General features: G+C 39.4%; 1 long non-coding RNA gene across 2 annotated transcripts in view; it reads left to right on the forward strand.

Annotated features, from left to right (window-relative positions):
- LOC308199011 overlaps nucleotides 1–20,781 on the forward strand; it is a 34,650-nt gene extending 13,869 nt beyond the window's left edge. Inside the window, exons 1-3 of one of the 2 annotated variants that reach the window (XR_013954332.1) lie at nucleotides 13,503–14,296; nucleotides 14,650–14,762; nucleotides 17,401–20,781. This is a non-coding gene — a long non-coding RNA (uncharacterized lncRNA). Of the gene's footprint in view, nucleotides 1–13,502; nucleotides 14,297–14,649; nucleotides 14,763–17,400 lie in introns of those variants that run through there. The other variant, XR_013954331.1, reaches the window with a different exon arrangement.
- The last annotated feature ends 693 nt before the right edge of the window (nucleotides 20,782–21,474 follow it).

Genomic DNA, 21,474 nt, shown 5'->3' on the forward strand with positions numbered 1-21,474 from the left:
AGGATTTGGAACAAAGCCCAAGTTCAGCATTACTTATCATCTGCGTGATACGAAAAGAAGAACTGCTTATGCAAAACAGAAGAAATAACAGTATCGCAGTCCCAGGTATGGGCAAAGATGTCTGAATTCCTTCAGCTTTCACTGCTAATTTCAAGGGTAAACTGACAGTGTACTCAACAGCATGAATTTCTGGTGAATAAAATAGGAAGTGAATGGCAAGTGTCTGAAAAGAGTGTTCTTTGCCATAAAACGTGTGTGGGCATCTTGTGCTACATCCCCCACCAACTCTGCAACAGCACTACTGAGAGGTTAGGTGCAGCTGTTATAGAAACTTGATGCAGAATTGAGGTACATTCTGTAAAGGGACTAGCTCTGTCTCATCGCTGTTGTGGCTGAAGTGATAAAATAAGCCAGGTCTTGACCTCTTCTCTTTGCAGCAGCAGGTCATATAATCAAAGATGTAAGATCAAGAAGTCCTAAAGGTGTTCTGGTGATGTTTTTTCATCTCCTTCCAGTTGTGATTATGCAGCAGAGCATAACACTTGGTTAAACACAAGCTGCTGTAGGTACCCAACTCTGCAGCTTCGGAGTTAACTGCAACAGACACGCGAAGTGGATAGAACAGCAGCCATATAGAGTGCCGTATGCATGACAGGTGAGGAGTTCTGTGAGCCCTAGAAGAAATGAAATCTGATTTCCTAGCATATTTTTCTAGTGGGTTTGGTGTCTAAAAGTTTTTTGACAGGTTCAGCATTTAAAGTGTTTCTAATTGTAGATTCTCCTGCGTTAAAGCTATGAGTGCATGATAGAGCACTTTCCCTTTGGGAAAAGTAAGCTCAGATACAAAAACACAGAGTACCATAAACCAGAAAAAAACATAATAGTATTATGACAGATTATCATGATGTCAGTTAATTGAATTAATGAAAAATGATTGCTACAGCATTAACTGTCCCAACAGAACACTTCGGATGTTCAATTTGTTAGAGCATCATTTATTAATGTTACAACACAATCTCTGAAGAAAATCAAATCATAATTCATTTAACTATTTAACATTCAGTAAACACCATGTTGGTCTGTCTGACAGCAAATCTATGTTAATCCTTCCATTTTAAATATTGTAGGAGAGTCTTAGGTGGCATATCAATATTTATACTAAGTGAAAGAATACCTTCAAATTAAGTTCTAAAATTACTGACATCTCCAAGACGACTTGGTTCAGTGGCCTGAAACCCTTTTTGGACAAACTCAATTTTTGTATACAGAACTTCATGCTAACTAATCTTGAGAGGAGACAGGCATGGATAACGCTAACAGAATTTTGTATTCGTTGGGAGGGGAGACATGCTGGAAAGCAAATGGTGCCCGGACATGGCTGTAGCATGGACACCGAGGAAATCCCCAAGGCACTTTTAGAACTTGGATAAATGGCCAGTATATTTCCTCATCTGATACAGCCTGATTTCTCCTAACTCTTTCTGATGGTTTACTTCATACTGTTTGGCTTAAGTCTTAGAAACCAGGCTGTATTTTCAAATGTACTTCTTCTCTGTGACCAAATGCGATACATAAAAAAATAAACCTAGACTGCATCCAGCATACATGAGAATGAATACGAACTGCTGCCAAATGCTGCCTTCTGGGATTTTTTTTTTCAAGAAAGAAATGAGGTTTCTCCAAGTCCATGTCCAATTTTGCATGTCATGAGGTTTCAAAGGGCAACACTGCAGAACTTAATAGTCAGCAGCACTGATATGTTTGGACTTAAAATTGGTAATGAAGGCATCGGTGAGATCCAAGGCCTTATCTCATAATTCCTTTCTTTCTTTGCAAACAGTCTCAGTTTGCTTTATTTAAAAGTTTTGAAGGCCTTCCTTAAGGGATTTCTGTGAAAAGGAATAATTATTATCTTCACTGCTTTAAGCACAGACAGCATCCCTGCTATAAGAAGAAATGGTAATCTGTGGTTATCTTTGAGTACTGCTGAAGGCACAGCTATTTTAATAGGATTTCAGCAATTATGAAGGATAGGGCTCAGCAAAGGAATTACTTTGTTTGATCCTTTGTGTCAAAAGTGACAAGACTTTATTATGATATGCTTTCATTTCAAATTAAGATAAAACATTTACTTCCATGCAAAACAACTGTCCTTAAGATATTGCACAAATGGAATCATTTAAGAGTATTTTAACTGTGATGTCATATTATGAATTACTGTTATATTAGTGAAATGGCAAGAATATGCAATTATAAACCAATTTAATTTTAAGATGCCATTTTAATTTATTACTTTAATGTGTTCAAAACAAAGATACTGGTTTTGTGGAAATTCTCATCAACACTGAAGCAATTACAAAAACAAATCAATTAAATGATATTTCTTAAGAACCTTTTGAATAACACATTTTCAGCTGGCTTTATGCAAGTCCAACAGTTCTGTGTGAGGCTGAGAAAAAACAAGACCTGAACCTGACACTTAGCATGGTTGAGTTTACTTTGAAGTTGCTGCTGCTCTTACAATTTATAGAGCCTTATTCAGATGGCTGCCTTGGATAACAAGAGCAGTAGTTTGAAAATTGCTTGGGGAAGCTTTGACCATGTAGAGATTGGTAATGCTGTAGGTATTTTGTTAGGAGCATCTGAGATAGCTCATTAAAACCCAGTGTAGCTCTCTGCAGGAATCACAGTTCCCACAAAGTTTCTATCCATTCTTTTGACTGAATGCAGTGAGAAAAACTAATTGGCATTTGCTCAGTGGAGTTTCTGGTATTTTTCTTCTTTCTCTTCTATTATCTGTGGCAGTTACAATGGAAAGGGTTCTGGGTCATCAGATAGATTCTGTTGTTATGTCAGGCAAGTATATAGAGTTATTTTTTAGGGTTATCCTACTTCCTCTACTTCTTGCCCCCATCTTGCATGCCTATTTGAAATGAAAATACCAATGAAAAACTGAATTGTTTCATTTCAGCTTGAAGGACTTAATTCAAGAGTTGACACGAATTCACAAAGTCTTTCACTTTTGAAGTAGATAGAAAGGGCGACTTTGGGTTTCAATTTTTGTTCTTTTACCCAGGAAGTGCTATTCCCCTAGCCTTGGCCAGCTCTACTCATACATGGCATTGGGTAAACCCCATTGCTCATTTGTTTTACGTTCTTCTACTCATAGTTCTTGGATATCTTCTTTCCAGTAAGCAGCAGAGTAGGAATTGCTCTGTATCTAAATGCTGATTGTGAGAATTCCTCTCCAGCTCTCAGCTCAACTGAGTATGCATTGAGCATTAACATTTAAAGGCAAGAGCTGTGGTGTATGCTCATTGCAATATAATGGAGTGCTGTGTGTTGATTTATAGCAGTTCCAGCTTGTGTTTAACATTTCCCTGTATTGAGACTCAAGCTAAATCCTTCTGCTCATTCAGGAAACTCAGAGCTGAGGTTATAATTCAGTCTAACTGTGATTACCTGTATACCCTAAAATGAAGTCTATTATGTATCTTAATGTATGTTAGCACTGAAAGCCAGTTACTGCACTCTCCAGCTGGGTTCGCTGGATCCAGTCACCACATTAAACAGACCAAATCATGGAGGTAACCCGATTTTTCTTTCCTTTCTTTGCTCACCAGTATCTAACCAGAATGCTGTATGGTCTTTGGAGGGTTTTCTATCCATAGGTGGCTTGCGGAATATGAGTTTGTTATTCTGGTTGTATACCACTGGCTATCTGAAAGTGGTCTAAGAAGATAATAGGTCTGTAAAATGGGGTGGAAATTTAAGGCTGACAGAGATTTTTTTATAAGTCCTTCTGTCTTCTGCATTTAAAACAATTCTGAATTTGCAAAGTCTTTGCATATAGTGATATACAGCCTCGTATATCTGCAATTAGTTGCACAACTGAACTAATCTCTGTAATCCAGTCCAGTATCTGGTGCAATATTTATTGAAAGTTATTTCCCCATTGAGGTGGGGGTTCTGATTGTATTGGAGTCAGGCCCTTTTTTTTTCTGAACCGATGCTCTCTCTCTCTTTTTTTTTTTTTTTTTTTTTTTTTGAGTTCTGGGAGGGGGCAGGAATGTCCTTTAATAATAGGAAAAAAAAAAAACAATGGATGAACAGATAGCATCATGAGAAATTTCAAGCTGTGAAATATCTGTAGGGTTTTTGCACTTTGTAAATTAGGAATAAGTAATGCTCTTTGACAACACTGAGGCAGAGAACCTTATGATGGTTTCAAGATCCATTGGTGCTAGTGATGAGTTTCCTTTATCACTGAGATCCAGTAGTTACATACGCTGGTGTAGAGCAATCATCTTTAGCTCTGTAATTTGCTCTCAAGTTATATTATTTTTTAACTATCTTTCTTTCCCTAATGCATTTCCCTGTGATTTGAGCTGTGCTGCAATTGGAATTGGTAGGTTTAGACATTAATATTTATAACAAAGATCAGCTTAAAATCCCATTTTGAAACAGGATGAAGTATTCATGTATAATTCTAACAATCTGGGAGATAACAGCCACAGAAGAATGACTGTTCAAACTGTTCTCTCCTGTCAAAATTTTTTCAAGTACTTTCACAGAGCTTTTAAAGCTGTTGATTGTGAAGATCATATTGCTTGTGTAAGCAGATGGGAAACAAGAATCCAAAATGTGATTTTGCCCTGAGGTTTCTTGACCACTTAGCATACAAATCACAACTGCTCATCTTCTGGGGTTCTCAGCTGTAGAGTATCAAAAAATGGGGACATAATGAACTGTTATATATACTAAGTTTTCTGTTTGCGCTTGTTATAGTGATTTTGTGAGGATTGACATGCATATAAAATATATCCTTTCTTGTTAAGTCCATTACCAAATCCAAGTCTGAGTACAAATGACAAAGATGTGCCATTGAAAACAGCAAAATACTAATCTGTAAGTGGAGCAGTCTCTGCATCGTCACTGAGTTGTGAACCTGACATTTTTCCATTGAGGTCAGTGACAGTGGCCTCAATGTAGGTAGGCTCAGCATCCTTGTCAGGGAGGTATTTTCATGTAACAGGTCATTTATACCTTTAGTTACATACTTGCAACCTGCATAAAATTAATGCTGCTATACCATCTACATTCTTACCCAATGCATTTTTAAAATTCTTTTACGTCAATATTTATATTTAACAAAATGCTCTTTGGCAACAAAACAATTCTGAGCCTGAAATTAGATACTTGATTAAGGAGGATTTATTCTAAAGTTAGAATTTAGAGTATCCTGGAGGTTGTGAAAATGAGGAACCCAGATTCGAACATTTTGATGTGAAAATATCGTGTGGATTATCCCAAACATTTGAGCCCTTCACTCACCTTTCACCAGTGTGTAAAACTCAATCCAAGTACAGGTGATAGAAATGTCATGTTTATATTCTTTTTCACATTCTTATATATAGGTTAATATTCAAAGATTGATTTCATTCAAACCAAATTGCTTTTTTGTAACCTATGACAAAATCAAATAAACAGAGAGAGGATTCCATGCAATGAATATGAAAGCTCTGTTAAATTAGACATAGGTGTCAGTTCCAATAGTCTGGATGCCGTCAGCAGCTCAGGGGTCAGATTTCTAATGCATTTCCTCTTTGCCAAAATTACCCCCACCTGGAGCAATGCACCTTTCACTATAAAACTAGAGTAAAGCCTGCATTTATTTAAAGCATGAATAATGACAGCTCTTGTAGCTTTTTATTCTCACCTTATTCAAAACAGCCTGCCAGATGCATAACTGAAAATCTGGCGTTAGTTTTTATCTCAGTTACATTTCAGTCTGATGCCAAAGGTGAGGTTTTCTGACAGACCATATCAGTGAAACTTAACTGCTAGAATGTTTAATATGTTACTAATAAATGTCTGCAGCTCTGGCAAACTTCAAAAACCATATTTTATTCCTCTCCTAAAGTAAAACTTGAAAGGCAATCAACATACAAATCACTCTACCTGAGATGTTCAGTCGCTCAGCTCCACTTTTTTCAAGCGTTGACAAATGCCCTTGATGGTTTCCAGGAGGGGAGCTGGATTACAACTGAACATAGATAGACCCGGTCTCAGATTTACGTCTCTGTATAATGATGACCCTTGCAGAAATAGCTTTGGACAGATAATAGGATTATCATAAGGGAATTAGAAAATTCTGTTCATTAGTTTGAGCCAATGAAGTTGCAGGCTGGGTAGAGATTTAAAGGATTTAGTGCATAGATATTATTGGGAAGGGAGAAAAACAACTGAGCCTAAAGAAGAGATACAGATGGGCACCTTGGTATTACAGAGCAAGGTGTCTTGAAAATGGTCAAGATGTAGAGATAGATTATAAGCACAGTATGATAACCCATTGCTGCATACAGGAAAGCTGCCATTACAACCCTGATTGCCTTTTAAAGAATTCTGAATTGTGATAGGACTCCTGTTTAAAGAAAAGCATAAAACTAATTCTGGAAATCATGCTAATAATTAATTGAACAGCCCAGTCATACCCATCCACTCATGAATTTAAAAAATATACAAAAGAAGAGGGAGAGAGATGTTTACTCTGTGGAAAACTGTAAATATAGTGTCTTATGTGGCTGTAAGAAACAGTTAAATTTGGAGCAGCTTTCAGTGGAAGACTTGTGTTTAAACATTTTGTGACTGCGGCTTTTTCTCATAATTGGAGGTCTTGCAACCAAGAAGGTCCAGTTCTCGCCCACAGTGCTGCTCAGACAAGCTTAAGGAGTGGGGCCCTGTTGAAATATGGACAAGTAGTGACAGCAGCAGAGAGCTGGGAAGGGACAGGGACCCTGACTTCCATGTCCATGCCCAGGTGTCTCCTGGAAGCACCTGGCTGGGCAGCGCGGAAGTGAGCTGAGCACAGTGCAGTACCTTACCTGCACCTTACCTGCGAGTCGTCCTGCACCCCTTGAGCTCATGTCTCACTTTTTTTATGCAGTAAAGGAGAACTGTAGCACCCAGATATCCAGCAGGCTATCACCTGCCAAGCTCTACTCGGTCAATGCTAAGTATATTCATATATTACTCTGTTTGAAAGTATATTGTAATAATACACTAAGTTCAGAGAAACCCTGTGAACTACATTTGAAAGAACAAGGCCTACAGCACCATGCACAAGCTTTGCTGTGCTCTGCAGTACCTGGCTTTGGGTTGCTTCTGTGCACAGAGCACATAGCTTGGGCTGCTATGTTTGTGCTCTTGGGCACCTTTGGAGGTCACAAAGCAGGTAGGGGACTGGGGAAGTGCTGCCATCAATGTCCTGTCAGAGAGTGGAAACTGCTGTGTTTTGAGCTGTTTTGCTCTATCACATGGAGCATTTTTGTTGAGAGTTCTTCCTCCCAAACTGTACCCTGAATTAGCTGGCAGGCTTACCCCTCTGTAAGTTCCATAACTTCTGCTTGGATAAAGCTAATCCAAAAAATTAATGCGAACTGAATTTCTTTAATGGTCAGGAAAGTTTCAGTCCATCAGCTCCAAGCAGGCCCCACGCCACTGCCTTTCCCCCTCCAGTTCCTTCCCCACCATTCAAGCCATATGCGCTCTCGTGCTTTTCCACAGCACTGTCTGCCTCCTCCTCCTTTTTTAACTGCCCTCTTTTTCTTTAAGCCCACAGTCTGTAAATTGTTCTGAGAGAGCAACAATTGTATGAAGGCCTCAGCTGCTTTCAGCTCATTCAAAGTGCCTATGCAACAGTATGGAAGTAATTAATTTGTTGCACCAAAATAAGCAAAATTCACTTGGTAAAAAGCAAAATATGTGCAGAGAGAACATGCTACAGAGGTGCGATGTGGGGTTTACTGCTCTATTTGCAGAGTGAGCAGGACTTAGGATGTGGGGAGCTTTCAGAAACCTGGCTCTGAAGGAGTTTCTGGAGAGGCCGTCTGATAGCTCAGGTTAACTTTGATATTGTGTGATTTGTGACTAATGTTAGAGATAAAGTAATGACCAACTTTTAGTCAGTTTTTGATTTTGCTTTTATCCACCTGGAACTTTTATAAAACTGAAAGTTTTATGAAGAACTGAGCTCTAATTAGGAGGAACCCTAGGTCCCTGAGCCCAGAAAGTCTGGCACAGGGAAGACTCCTCCTCCTTGCAGTGATGGAGGATCAGATTAGGGAACATTTAAAGAAATTGGATGGAAGTCCACAGGACATGAGAGGGTACACCCACGAGTGCCGAAGGAGCTGGCTGATGTCATTGTGAGGCCAGTGTCACTTATCTCATCACTGGTGAGGCACATGTGGAGTGCTGTGGCCAGTCCTGGGCTCCCCAGGGCAGGATAGATGTGAACTTAGTGGAGTGAGTACAGAAAAGGGGCAGAAAGATGACTAAGGGATTGGTTGTATGAAGAAGCTGAGAGCACAGGTTCAGCCTGCAGGAGGGAAGGCTTAGAGGGATCATATCAACGTTCATGAAAACCTGATGGAAGGGTGCAAAGATGGAGCCAGGACCTTTTCAGTGCTGCCCAGTGAAAGGAGAAAAGGCAATGGGCACAAACTGAAACGTATGAAATTCCCTCTGAAAATGTTTATTTTTACTTGGGAGGGTGGTTGAACACTGGGACAGGTTGCCTGGAGAGCTTCTGTATAAAAGCCTCCATCCTTGGAGGCATTCAAAACCCAATGGGGCAGTCCTGGGATCCTGCTTTGGCAGACCCTGCTTGAGCAGGGGCTTGGACTAGCTGATCTCCAGAGGTGACTCCAACCTCAGCTATTCCTTGAGTAATTAATAAGATGGTACCAGTTTCTTAAGGAATAGTAGCAAATTACTGAAAAATAGGATCCCTGTTTTCTTAGAACTAAGACGGTAGAGAAGGATAACAGTAGTTAGTTTTCCCTGTACTGATTAAACTCTATTTCATATTAAAGGTTGGTTATTTTCTTAAATAACACCGTAAGTGTGTTGGGAACCTGCAAAAATTCCTCACTGTGATTCCTGCATGGGAAGACAAAGCTAAGCATTCCTGTAGATTTTTTCCTATGTCTCCACATTTAAATTGCAGAGAGTTGGAACGGTGACTGTGTATCTGGTATAGCTGCCAAGTGGAGTATTGCCCAGGAGGAAAAGCCTCCACTGGGCTGGTTTGATGGGAACCAGGGGCACAACCAAAGCAGGCAGGATGGCTCCAGCTGCTCTAAGCTGCTCCGTGACCGGCTTCATGTGGTATCATATCAGGTGAAAGAACAGCTGAGATGCCAGTGGAAAAGCCAGTCTGCCATCCTTTTTCTGTTCTAGCATGGAAATACATTCAAATGAAATTCTGTATTATTTTTGATACACTTAACCTCATTTATCTTAGTGTAGTCAGTGCTTGTTCACATGCCCACTGACACCAGCCAGTCTGATTTGTGTATGTATTGTGCTCTGATTTAAAACAAACAAAAAAAGTTTTGAGAAACTTAAATAACAATTCTATTTAAAATTATACATTCCAATTCACTGTCATTTTCCCCCAACTTCTAGCATTTATGTAGCAGTTTATATACTTTTGTTCTTTTTCTTATTTTTATTTCTTGCTTGATTAGGTTTCTATTTGCTAAGATAAGATTGCCTCGAGCTATTTCCTACCTGATACACCCTAGCTTTCAGAGATTGCAGGTGCTTCAATTGCTTCGCTTCCTTACACAGTATTTAAATGACTTTTTATGAGATGGCTGTTAATTTTTAATGGAAAATCCCATTAAATTGGGATGTTCAATAACTCTATTCGAAAGGGCAAAAGCAAGGCAATTACTTGAAGAGTGGTTCATACCTTATGAAAACATATAATATCACTGTCTCCAGACAGCAGCATATAGGCAAAATTAATTTTAGCAATGAAGTAGTTGATGGGGCTTTTCCAAGGCCCAAATAGAGGAGGATGTATATATGGGAAAGAGGGCAAGCAGGGAATTTCTAACTGTAAGTTTGTCAACTTCTAATTCTTCTCTTTGAAGACATAGTCTCCTTACATTGGAGAGTGGTTTACCATTGAGTATGATAATCAATACCATTATTTTAAATTTTCGAACTTGTACTTTTATCTGTTCCATCCATTCTTTTACAACTTGAAACTGTGGGCATTCATTTCTGTCTGTGGGACAGCATTATTTTAGGAGGCTTCGATATGACAACCTCAGTCGTAACGCCATTCCCTTCTTAGCTTTGCCCTGCTGGAAGCCATTGAGATGTCTATTCCCAATATGCCATACAGAGATAGCCTTTTAAATTAGTGTGGCCTAATAGCGTGGTGAGGTCTATAAAGGCCATTTTGAAACAGTTCACTCTTCTATAACTGATACGTTTTTCTTAAATTTTGATTTTGAGAAACTTGATTTCTTTTTTCCCTTATTTTTTGATGAGATATCACTTCTACTGTTTTAGGTTAAAAGATGCCCTTAATTTCTGTAATGTAAAATTGTATTTTCTTTGCTAACAACAGCATGTGCCACAATTTCAGAAAGATAGATTTTAAAATATAAAAATGAAAAGATTACTAGTATTATGTTGTGATAGCTTTGTATCTAATGATGAATAGTTGCTTCTTGCAGGAAGATTTACAAAATTATAGTCGTTAATCCACCTTTTTGCAACAAAGGGCTATTTAAGCCAATGATGAAGTCTTGGCATGGAAACTGATACTAAACCAATTAGGGAAATTCTGCCTGTTTGCATCCTTGTCATTAACTTAAGGAAGATTAAAATATAGAGCAGGAAGAAGAGCAATGTGTTTCTTGTGTCTGCTTCATCACAGAGCTGCAGTGCCTTATCCTTCGCAGCTCTGAGGCACAGCAAGCCTTAAATTTTTGTCCCATTTAATTGTTTTTCACAGCAGCTGTCAGAGTGGCCTCTCGCACCAGGGCAGCAGCAGTGAAGGTGTGGCGTAATGACCACACAGAGGCCAGGGTTCTTTAAAGATCCATAACCTCTACTTCTTTATTGAGGACATAACTTCAGCTCCTTTACTGAGGACAGCTCCCTTCTTATACCATTCGCGCTACAGCAGTACTTTTCCACTAACTGTTCATTGGTCAACAACTTTGCCTGGCAATGGCAAACACCCAGCAACTTCCATGTCTTAATGGCCGGAGAACAAGCAGTCTGAGACAGCAAGGCGTCCCCTGAATCCCCCTTCTGTGTTCCTTCTAAACTTTTTACATTCCTCATGGCCTCATTGTTAAGAACCTGATGTTATCACCAACCATGGGGCTTGTCGACCCCCATGGCCACACTCCCACATGAAAGTGCTCTGGGGATAGCCCAGATGGTGTTGGGGTGAGATTTCTCCCATCTTCCCACTGCCCAGCCATGTGCTGTCGTTTCATATTTTTGCATTTTGTGTTGTATTTTGTGTATTGGCTTTTCTCCCAGTGTAGCCCAGGTCTCCTGCATGCATTCCTGTGCCAGGGAGAGCCAGGTGTGCACCCACTCGTGGCACCTGTATTTGAAGAGGACACAGAGAAGGCATGTTCCCAGGTGCCCATCCTCTGTCACTCCTTTGCCCAGCTTACTCAAGGTGCATCCGCTGTGCTGTCCCGCAGCAAGGGCTGGGTCACTGTCACGTGCTTGCCATTCGGAGTGCTGGTGTGTGCCTGGGAAACCTGGGTTTCCCGTTCATGCTCAGTGCCACCTGGAGTGTACGAGCGTGGAGCTTGTGATCTTTTGAGGTCTCTTCCAACCTGGGCTGTTCCAAGCTGCAATTTGGAGTCATTCGAACATTGAGGATGTTGTGTTTGTGAACTGTTCCCTCAGGATTAGTCGTGCATTTTATGTATTCAGAATCGATATATGGACAAAATCAGTTCCATACAAAACCAATGTAAGTTATTCTGGTGAATGAAAGAATTATATAGCTGCGGCTGAAGTCTATCGTTGCATCCAGAGAAGGAATACGCATCCCACTTCAGTGTAATGGCTTTGTCTTAGAGAGGGCCACAAAGATTTCTGCAGTGTTTTGGTATCACACTTGGCCTCTCTTTAGTAATCTGTTTGGTACCATAATATGTGTTTACCCATAGAGGTCAGTGTTGGCCTTTGAAAAGTGAGAGAATCGTATGTTTGAAGCACTCTGTCACAAAGCACGCAGCTGGCTTTTCTATCAGTTTCTACTGCGTGCCCTCGATTAATGATGTTACACCGATCTCTTTCCATTTGGAAGATGTGACTGAGAGGGAAACCATTAGTGTGTACTTTGGTACATTATTAAGTTTTGCTGTCTTACATTTTAAAAGATGAAACATGATATTTAAAAAAAAATCATAAAATATTTGCATATCCATCTGAAACGTTCAGAGGTAGAATCTATCACATCTGTATTTATTGTGTTAAATTTGTTTTATGCAGTCATTTGCTGGCTGAACACAGGGAATGTTTTCAGAGATGTGCCTGTGAACCAAAACCCTCCCACTTCATCCTGATACCTGCACACTGCGGGTTGTTGATGGCAGCAATGGTTGTGTCTGTACGAAAGCAATTACATGAACTACTTGCCTGTGATTATGGAAGATACTTTGGGAAATAAAGTCTGTAGAGTAGTTATGAGAATGCTATATATAGTTTCTATATGCTTTCACATGGAAAGTGAGGTGAGAATTGTGTGGGTTGCACCATATTTAGTTACTTCCTCAGTTGTATTTGTAAACTACCCCTGAACTGTGTGTACTGTAGTTTACTTAATCATCTAAACGCTTTTCAAGCAGAGGTGCAAAATGAATTTACTGGTTGCATAAAAATCTTATTTTATCATATCGAGAAATGGGAAACTTTACTAAAATAAGCATTCTTTTGCTTATGGAAAAGCTTATGTATGTGTGCTTATGCTTATGTGTGTGACAGGTGGAAGTGCTTTTGAGCAGTACGTCTATGTCTAACTGCAAAATAATCTGAATTCCTGTGTTTCAAGCCTGTTGATAAAACAAACCACTGCCATTAATCATTCTCTGTGTTCTTTTAATTGGTCCAATTGCTTGCTGAAGCATGACTGTTTTTTTCTACAGAATCAAAATAAATTAGTTTGATAATGTTTAGTATTCCACTCATCGTGAAATTTATATGAATGGTAGCTTATTAGCTAAATGTTTGCAGAAAGTATGGTGCAGCTAGTGCTTTTGGAAACATATCGATATGAATGTTCAGCTGACATTGCTTATGCCTCTGTTCTGATATTCTTTTTTCCTCCATAAACAGTGTTTTATCTCTCCCATGTTTTGGATGTGAGGCGAGAGGTTCTGATATGTTGAAATACCCACACCCATATGCAAACAGGGTATCATTCATGTACATATATATATATATAATTTTATGCTTAAGATTATGATGCACAATTTTCTCAATTTGCATCTAGACAAAGGAGGTTACTTCACTTCAGATCGTTCTCTTTCAGTCCTGTAGCCAGCAGGGAGCACTCTTACCTAAGGCGTAGAGATGCTTCCCTCAGCTCCTAGGTTCTGCAATTTTGGTGTGCATTGGCAGCAAATTCTTTCACCAGAACAATGGATAAAGGATGAGACTGGGAGTTTTCAATGGCGCACCTATATTCTCTATATTAATTTGTTGCTAGGTAATGAGACTTTTCTGTGTCTGTCATTAGTAGTGGTAGCCTTCGCTTGCTAAAACTGAATGAATGGCAGTCTGGAGTTAGATGAAGGAGTTCTGTTACTGAATTGTTCTAGAGATCTTTCTCCAAAAATGGTGGTTTTCCAAAACGGTGATGTATGTCCTTTGTACTGACTCTTAATATGATCAGTATGGTATCACATAGGATATTACGAGCTTGGGAGTACCCCTGTATTAGCCATGGGCTAGGTGTAAAAGATGCATTACAGGAATCTGTTGTGAATGTGTATAACAAATTTAAAATATTTTGATGGAGAAGAGGGTTGGTTCGAAACCAAATTGAGTAAACTCACCCATAAGTCACCCTGCTATTCAAAAGCTTTCAGCAGCCATGTGCAGGCAACTTACATGCATTTGTTTTATTTCCCAAGGATTAACCACTGCTCCACACATGGTTTAGAGGAGATTTTAAAAGCAAACAGAAACTGTTTTTATCCCCTAAGAGAGTGCAAGCAATGCAGGTAATCTCATGTAGCTATTGATTTAACACACAGACAATTGTTAAGATGACAGTTAGCTGCAGGTATTACGTGGATGTCTGAATACAGGATGTTACAGTTCCTGATCTGAAGAGATTGCACCAGAAGCATTTATGTCCTAGGGCCAGGCGACTAGGCTCCCCTCGGTTTAGCTAGTGTTTCTAGGAACAAGAGTATGCTTGGGTCTACTGGAAGGGAGCCACAGTGGCTGTACGGTGAGTCCTCTGCTGAGCAATGTTGCTGAGGCCCCAAAGAAGCCATTTCAGACCTCTCTCCTTCTGGCCTGCCTGGAAGAAAATGCGAGCAAACCATTTCTAACAGAGAGGGAAGTGTGCTGCTGGCTTGCCTCCTTAAGCTCTGTCTCTGATTTCTCTCTAATGACTAGTTACTCTTCCAAAGTTTATTTAAAGTTTAATGTCATGGATAGCAGTGAAACCTGGCTCAGATCTTTTCTGGTCAGCTCCTGATTGCCTGTGATAATCTTTCTTTTTTTTTCTTTTTTTTTTTTTTCTTTTTTTTCTTTTTTTTTCTTTTTTTTTCTTTTTTTTTTTTTTTTCAATTTATCAAGGGCATCTTTTTGGCAGATCTTTGGAGAATACACCACGGGAATGTCAGACCACTTGTGCTGGCTGTCTGCATGCAGGGGCTTGGTGAAGGTTTGTGGACAAGGCCATGGAGAGGGTAAATGATAATAAAAGGAGGAGGATGGGGTGGGGAGGGGAAGCAGGAATGTCTGGGGCAGACATACAAAGGAGGCGGGCAGTTATTCGTAGGTCCTGATACAATGCTGCATGTCATAAAGTGATCCAGATCCAAGTCTGACCCATGCATTTTGAACAAAATGGGGAAATAATCTGGCTGTGCACACAGGTATTTAATCAGCATATAATCACAGAAGCATGTTTGGAAGGAAGCCTTGGAACCCTCCGTGGGTCGTCAGGTCTGTTCCCCTGCGTCATGGAAGAGTTTAATTATGCTAAGCCACTCCTCAGATGGAAGTCAAGTACTTATTATGTCCAGCAAAGATATTTCTTGGTGGTTTGCTGCACTGTCCATGTCTTAGAAACAAAAGCACAGAAGTATAATGTTGTTAAACTCTGGAAAATGACAGTAAAAAAATGTGGGGGAGGAATAATTTGGGTTTCACATTTATTGTTTCTCAATACATACTTCCGCCTAAGTGTTTTAAGTGGATAAGCTTGTAGTTTTGTTTCCTGAACAAGAGTCCTGGAAAATGTCCTCTGAGTGTTTAAAAAATTCTGGCTGTGTTGTACTTTTTCTATGTCAGCTTTTTGCTAAAGAATGTCTGGCTCATATATGTGTGTTTTATTTTGTCCCGTATGTCTATATGTGAGACATATATACACATCACCTGTACATGTTCTGTCCCATGCACATTTACATATGGCAGAATATGAGTTCTTAAGTTGATTTTGTTTCTTTGGAGGAATTGAAAAATTACAGTAAAAGCTTAATGAGTTGAAATGACTTTTTCAGTCAATATTTGCCCTTCTGGTACAGTGAATTTTCTGAACATACTGTGCTTTTTTCATGCTTGTTCCATGATCAAACTTTGCAAAGAAGTTTTGAACTTTTGGGTCCTTTGTGCCCACTTTTCTCGAGGTATTCTGGAATTTAAATTTCATTTTTGTGTGCTTGTGATTGATTAAACAAATCTGATTCCTCTTTGACTGGAAGAGCGTAGCTTACCAGTCAGAAAGCACAGCACTGGCTTGGGCCAGCGAATTCTGGCAACCAGGAGCATAGAGAGGCATCATCTGTGCTAGCGTCATGGTGCTGGTGCTTACACCTCTCTTTCTACAAAAAGAAACAGAAAAATAGCACATGCAGCATTCCAACCCAGCATGCTCCACAAGGCTTTCTGTGAACAGCATGCAGAATCATCATGTCCAAACTACTCCTTTTTGTTAGTTCAAATAAGCACCCCCCTCTTCTGGATGCCGTTTTAAATCTGTCATGTCAAGTACCAGCCATTTTTCTGTTTTCTTAGATTCTCTGCTGTTGTGCTGTGAAATTAGTGCAGGTTGAGTGAGTGAATTTTACATTCCAGGCATCTCTAAACTTCTTTGTGGACTTGTTGTGATGGCAGCTCTTGAGCTTGTCGTCTGGTCTCCCTGTCTGCCTGGTTTCAGCACCCTGTCAGCCCTCTACTGCTAGTCTAGGCAGCTGAACCCTGTCATCTCCACTTTGAGCTGTTATTTTTGCTGCAGACAAAATTATTTTCATGTTCTAGTCACTGCACTGGGGCTCCGCTCTTTTCCTGAGTGAAAACTTCTTATGGGCTTTCTCAGGGCGAACTGCTTCTCATTGCTTCTGACTTCTGGATATCTTCAAAATGGTCTTGAATATTTCTTTTCCTGGCTTCTTTTCATGGGTATGAAACACTTCCTTTTTTTGTAATAACATCCACTATAAGGCAAGTTTGTTTTAGGAGATGACAATTTTGAGAATTTATTCTTAAAATGGTGGAGCACAAGAGGTTGTTTCAGTTAGAATGAGAAACTGACACAGCAGTCAGATGAGCTGGATGCTGTCTAGTGTAAATATATTAGTTTTAATCTAAACAACAACAACAAAAAAAGTGAAATTCATAAATAGGTTTTGCTTTGGAAAGTCAGAATGCTTGGTACTTGGTACAAAGTACAGTGATTGATCAAGAGGTAACACTAAGATTTTGATCAGTCCAAGTCACCTCAGCATTTTATTTGCCTTTGCTCAGGTACAGTGGAAATAATGGATTAATTGACTTACTTGACTGACAGGTATGTTGGATTCACGAAATTAAAGAGATATGAAGGGGCTATAAATAGTCCCCTGGCCTTTCCTTGGGTATTTATATTACCTCATTTAACTTTGGAAAAATTCCTTTGTTAAAGCTGCCGATCATTGCCTGAGGAGGAGGATTCTTGTCTAGTCTGGCATGGTGTTAATAATGGCATTTAGCCCAACAGTATTATAGTCTGGCAGATTCCAAATTTAAGGGAAAGAGATAGTTTTCTGTGTGTCCCGGGGCTTTCGCTTTCCCTGTTATTTTAAGTAATACATTTTTAAAATCATACTTGTGTTGGCTCTGATTCTCGCCTACTTTCTGATGTTAACATGCCTGTGCTGAAGGCTCTTTTCCAGAAGCCTCTGAGGGCTTGGTTTGGATCTTTTCTATACCAGTACTGTAGCACCTAGCCAAAATTATGTCTTATGTTCTAAAACCTTATATGTAAAAAGAGCTACTTTCTTTTCACTGGCTATGGAGTTAGCTTTTCTATGTGAGAGTTAATATTTGTCTATGTCTCTTACAAAGGTTTATTTGCTGAACAATGGTATTGCTGAGAGCTGCATGTTCCTCGGCTCAGAAATCTTCCCATGTTCCACTGCAGCAGCCTGTTCTGCAGAAGATATCAAGACATTTAACTCAGACGAGTGGTTACATGCTGGATTCAGGGAAAGACAGTGATTTGAAGTAAATTTCTGAGCATATCATTGGTTACTTAATGTCTTTAAAAATCTCAGGTACATAACAAGAATTTTTTATAGATAAGTGGATCTGTCAATATCTGACAGAGGTTCTTCTAACATGACTTCCTGAAGAGGTTTTAGAAATGCATAAATGTCTTCTGTTATCAGTTGCAGTACAGTGCATCCACTCAAATACTGAGAAATGTTACAATGCTCATTATCATTTTATCAATAGTTGTTTGGCTAATCACCCTAAGTGTTGTTATCTGGCAGGGTGGAAAGAGTCTGGAGGGCTTTACTTTTCACAGGCACTTACCACAATAGTTTCCTGATTCACTATTGAATACCTTTAGCAAAATAAATTGCTTTTAAAGCTGAGAGAAAAAAAAAACAGGATGTATATCACAAGAATTCTATTTGCTCATCTTTTTGTGGCTTTGGTCTTGCCAGGTTGAATCAGATCTCCACATCTCTCATTGGAGCTGCTTTTGTCCCAAAGAGCTCATAACACAAATAGATAAGAGAGTGGAGCATAAGCAAATCAAGAACCTAAAGCCTATAACATAAGCAATAGGAATTTGCTTGTGAAATGACAGCTGGGACAGGACTTATCAAAGATCAGAAGATGTGTATATAATATTGGTAGTGAGTACCAATCTATAGCCATGGATCTGGCCACCTAACTCTGGTAGTCTCCCTGGAGAAATCCCAGTCCGAGATTGAATGGGTGAATTACAAGTTCATAGTCATCGGTTCCTAGATGAGAGAGGAACTTGCTTAACCCCTCATATCATTGTTGTTACTATAAACAATAATTCATGGTTCATGAGGTATAACTGACTTCCAAGATATTCAAAGTAGAGTAAAGATCTTCAGAGAAATCTCACCAGGATACTAATGTGCATTTTGGTGTGCGAAAGAGAAGGTCAATAGGCAAAACATGGTACAGTCATGCTGGGGTGCTCTGAATGGAGAAACCCAGTGAGGTGAGGTTTTAGTGTAGCAATGTTCTTTTATTGCACATCTCACAGTAGCAAAAGGAAAGGGTCAAACCAGACTTTGGCTACTTTCATAGTTATGATTTTCTGAAAAGCATATCAGCCCTAAAGAAGGTATCAGCATCACTTGGATCAAGTGTGTTGAGAGCCTGGAAATGATTTACTAAAGAAATTAGACTGAGAGAGGAAAGTGTATAAAATTCTGGCTTATCTGAAACATCTCAGGCAGTACTATATTTTTTCCTCAAGAAAAAAAAAAGTCAATAAAATTATGTTGCAGAGAAGTAGTTCTGACAAGTAATGAGGTTTCTAAATATCAAGTGAGAGGTAAATAAAGAGGAAATACTGTGCAGATGATGCAAGTACCCCAAAGGAGGATGAAAGAGAAATGAAGGTTTAAGGTGAAATGAATATATCTTGCTCTTTCCAAATGAAACAAAGAATCACAGTTTTACAAGCAATTGAAAATAGATTAAATGCTCTAAGAAGACATCATCTTCCTCCTCCATTCTCTTTCCATTTGGCAACAGGTACAGAGAGAGATGCTGCAAGGGAACACCTGCTACTTGTAATAATCTTCAGCAGCCCCCAGGGTCATACATAACTGGCTTAAATTATAGCAGGATGTTGTGAGTTATGTTACGTGACTGAATGGGCACATCTGGCCTGGGCCGTGGGGACCACAAAGATGGCTTAAAGCATCCCCTGCATTACTTCTCTCCAAGTTAAATGTGTCCCACAGCTGTTACTGAAGATTGTCGTCACTATCCTTTCCTGTATTTTTTTTCCATCTTTAGAATTTCAAAAAATGCAATAGTTTGGACTCGGGGATTTGTTGGATGGAAGCTTTATCTCATTTTCAGCGACCTTCCCCTAACCTCACTGGTATGGTTTGAGAATATTTTTCCAAATTGATAGATAAAACTCTATCTAGTAATGGAAAAACTTGTTACCATGTTCCAGTGGTTTAAGTCTGAACTCCTTCCAGCCCTGTGTTTTGGCTTCTCTCTGCTACAGCAAGAAAACAAGTAGATGAAGGCAGCAGAACTGGCCATCTTCTCCAGCTTAAGGCTTTTGCTGAATACGCTTGCATATTTCAACAGGTTGTTCCAATATAAATACACACACCCCCCCCAAAAAAAAAAGAAAAAAAAAGACAGGAAACCCCAAACTGAGTGGGATAGACCTGCTTCACAAAATGCCTGTGTCAGGAAAGCTCTTGACTGTGAAGGCGTAGGGTACAGCATGTTGTTGAAAGATAAAAGATAATTGCTAAGCAAAACTGTGAAACAGTCTGGCGCTCACGTCTCCTGTGCTGATATCCAGACTGCAGGAAAACAGGCTCGGTGTCAGACCACGGGGGGCTGCTGTAGAAGGGGTGGGAGGGATTCCGTTAAACCACAGTCCTTCCTCCCTGCTCCTCAAAATGTCAAATGCCAGAACTATTTTTCTTTGCTGTTCTATACCGCACGCCTGCCGCTGCTCAAAAATATGAGTACCTAGAGCACATCACCGTCCAGTCACGTCTGCGTGGCTCATCTGCCTCACAGCGATGCCTCACGCTGCAGTCAGTAATGGAGAACGTGGGGATGAGCAGGGGCAAGGGCCACATCTTCAGGACCTTCCTCCTCTTCTGGCTGATTTTTCTGAGGGATTTAAAATTGCCTGAACTATTACAAACTCCACAGGGAAGAATTACTCTCAGATAAGAAAATTGGAAACAATGCTATAATTCTTGTATGTGAACATTGGGCCATTTATCACCGATTATCAATAAAAGGCTTTGATACAACTTTATGCTTATAGCCAACGAGTACTACAATAACAAAATTTCTGCTTTGCTTGCTTGTGAAGCGTCATCATAGTGTTTTAGGAATCCAATGCAAGGAAGAATAGTGATTTCTATTTTTGTTTGTCATCTTACTGAGCTGCTATGACTTCCTTGTCTGAAATAAAAGAAGCACTCATGACCTGAAAACATCTTTTGCATTTTTCTTTTTTCCAAGACAAGTTTAATCTCATAGGTTGCTGAGTATGTGTAAAATTGAATATCTTCAGAAAACAAAACGCAATCCATCTTAGTTATGAATCCAGTCTTGCATGCCAGACTTGCATGCCAGATACGTGAAGAAAGGCTATGAACATATAATTTTCTAAAATAAGGGAATGTAATTCTCTTTTTCTCTTTTTCTCTTCCCCTTCTACTAAACTAAGTTCGAACTTCTAGAACTGAAACAACACTGATTTTATTTGCTGTAAAAACCATGTAAAAATCCTGATCCAATCTGTGTTTGCACCATTAGTTGCTCTCATCTGTATGCTGTGTGGACTTCACATGACCTTTTTCTATAAAGTTGGGTAGAAGAGAGATGTGGTTCAGCAAGATAATTGAAACGTGGAAAAAAAGTATTTTTTTTTTATCAAAATAACATTTTCAGTGCTTTTTGTTGAAATGAGTACATAAAGTTATTTTGGCTTAGCTTAGTACTGCACTAAGATGTCTTATTTAATTTTGAAATTGATGTCTTTGGATAATATTTTCATTTTTAATTTTAGCTCATTTTAAATTTTTTCTTAATGACTTTGGTATGTTTGAAGTGCAACTTCTCAGTTACAAATGTCCAAATCCTTTTGAAACTTCTTAGTTCTTTCCCCCCCTAAGTGAAAATAACTGTCAACCAAACCAAAATTCTGGGCATTTTCTTAGTTTTCCCCTTACCCCAAAGTTATTTTACATTTTGTTTCTTGGGGGAAGCTGAAGGAGAGTGGAAGTTGTGCTACGTTGTATACAGGCTGTTAATGTTTGGCTCAACCCTGTTCTGTATTGACTTTCTTTTCATTGGCATTTGAGGGCTGGCATTTGAGGGCTGACCTTCTCTGAGAGGTGCTGGAAAGCAGGAGGGATGCACGTAAGGATGTGA

This window comes from Anser brachyrhynchus, assembly GCF_964034855.1.
Source record: "Anser brachyrhynchus genome assembly, chromosome: 8".
NCBI classification, from domain to species: domain Eukaryota; kingdom Metazoa; phylum Chordata; class Aves; order Anseriformes; family Anatidae; genus Anser; species Anser brachyrhynchus.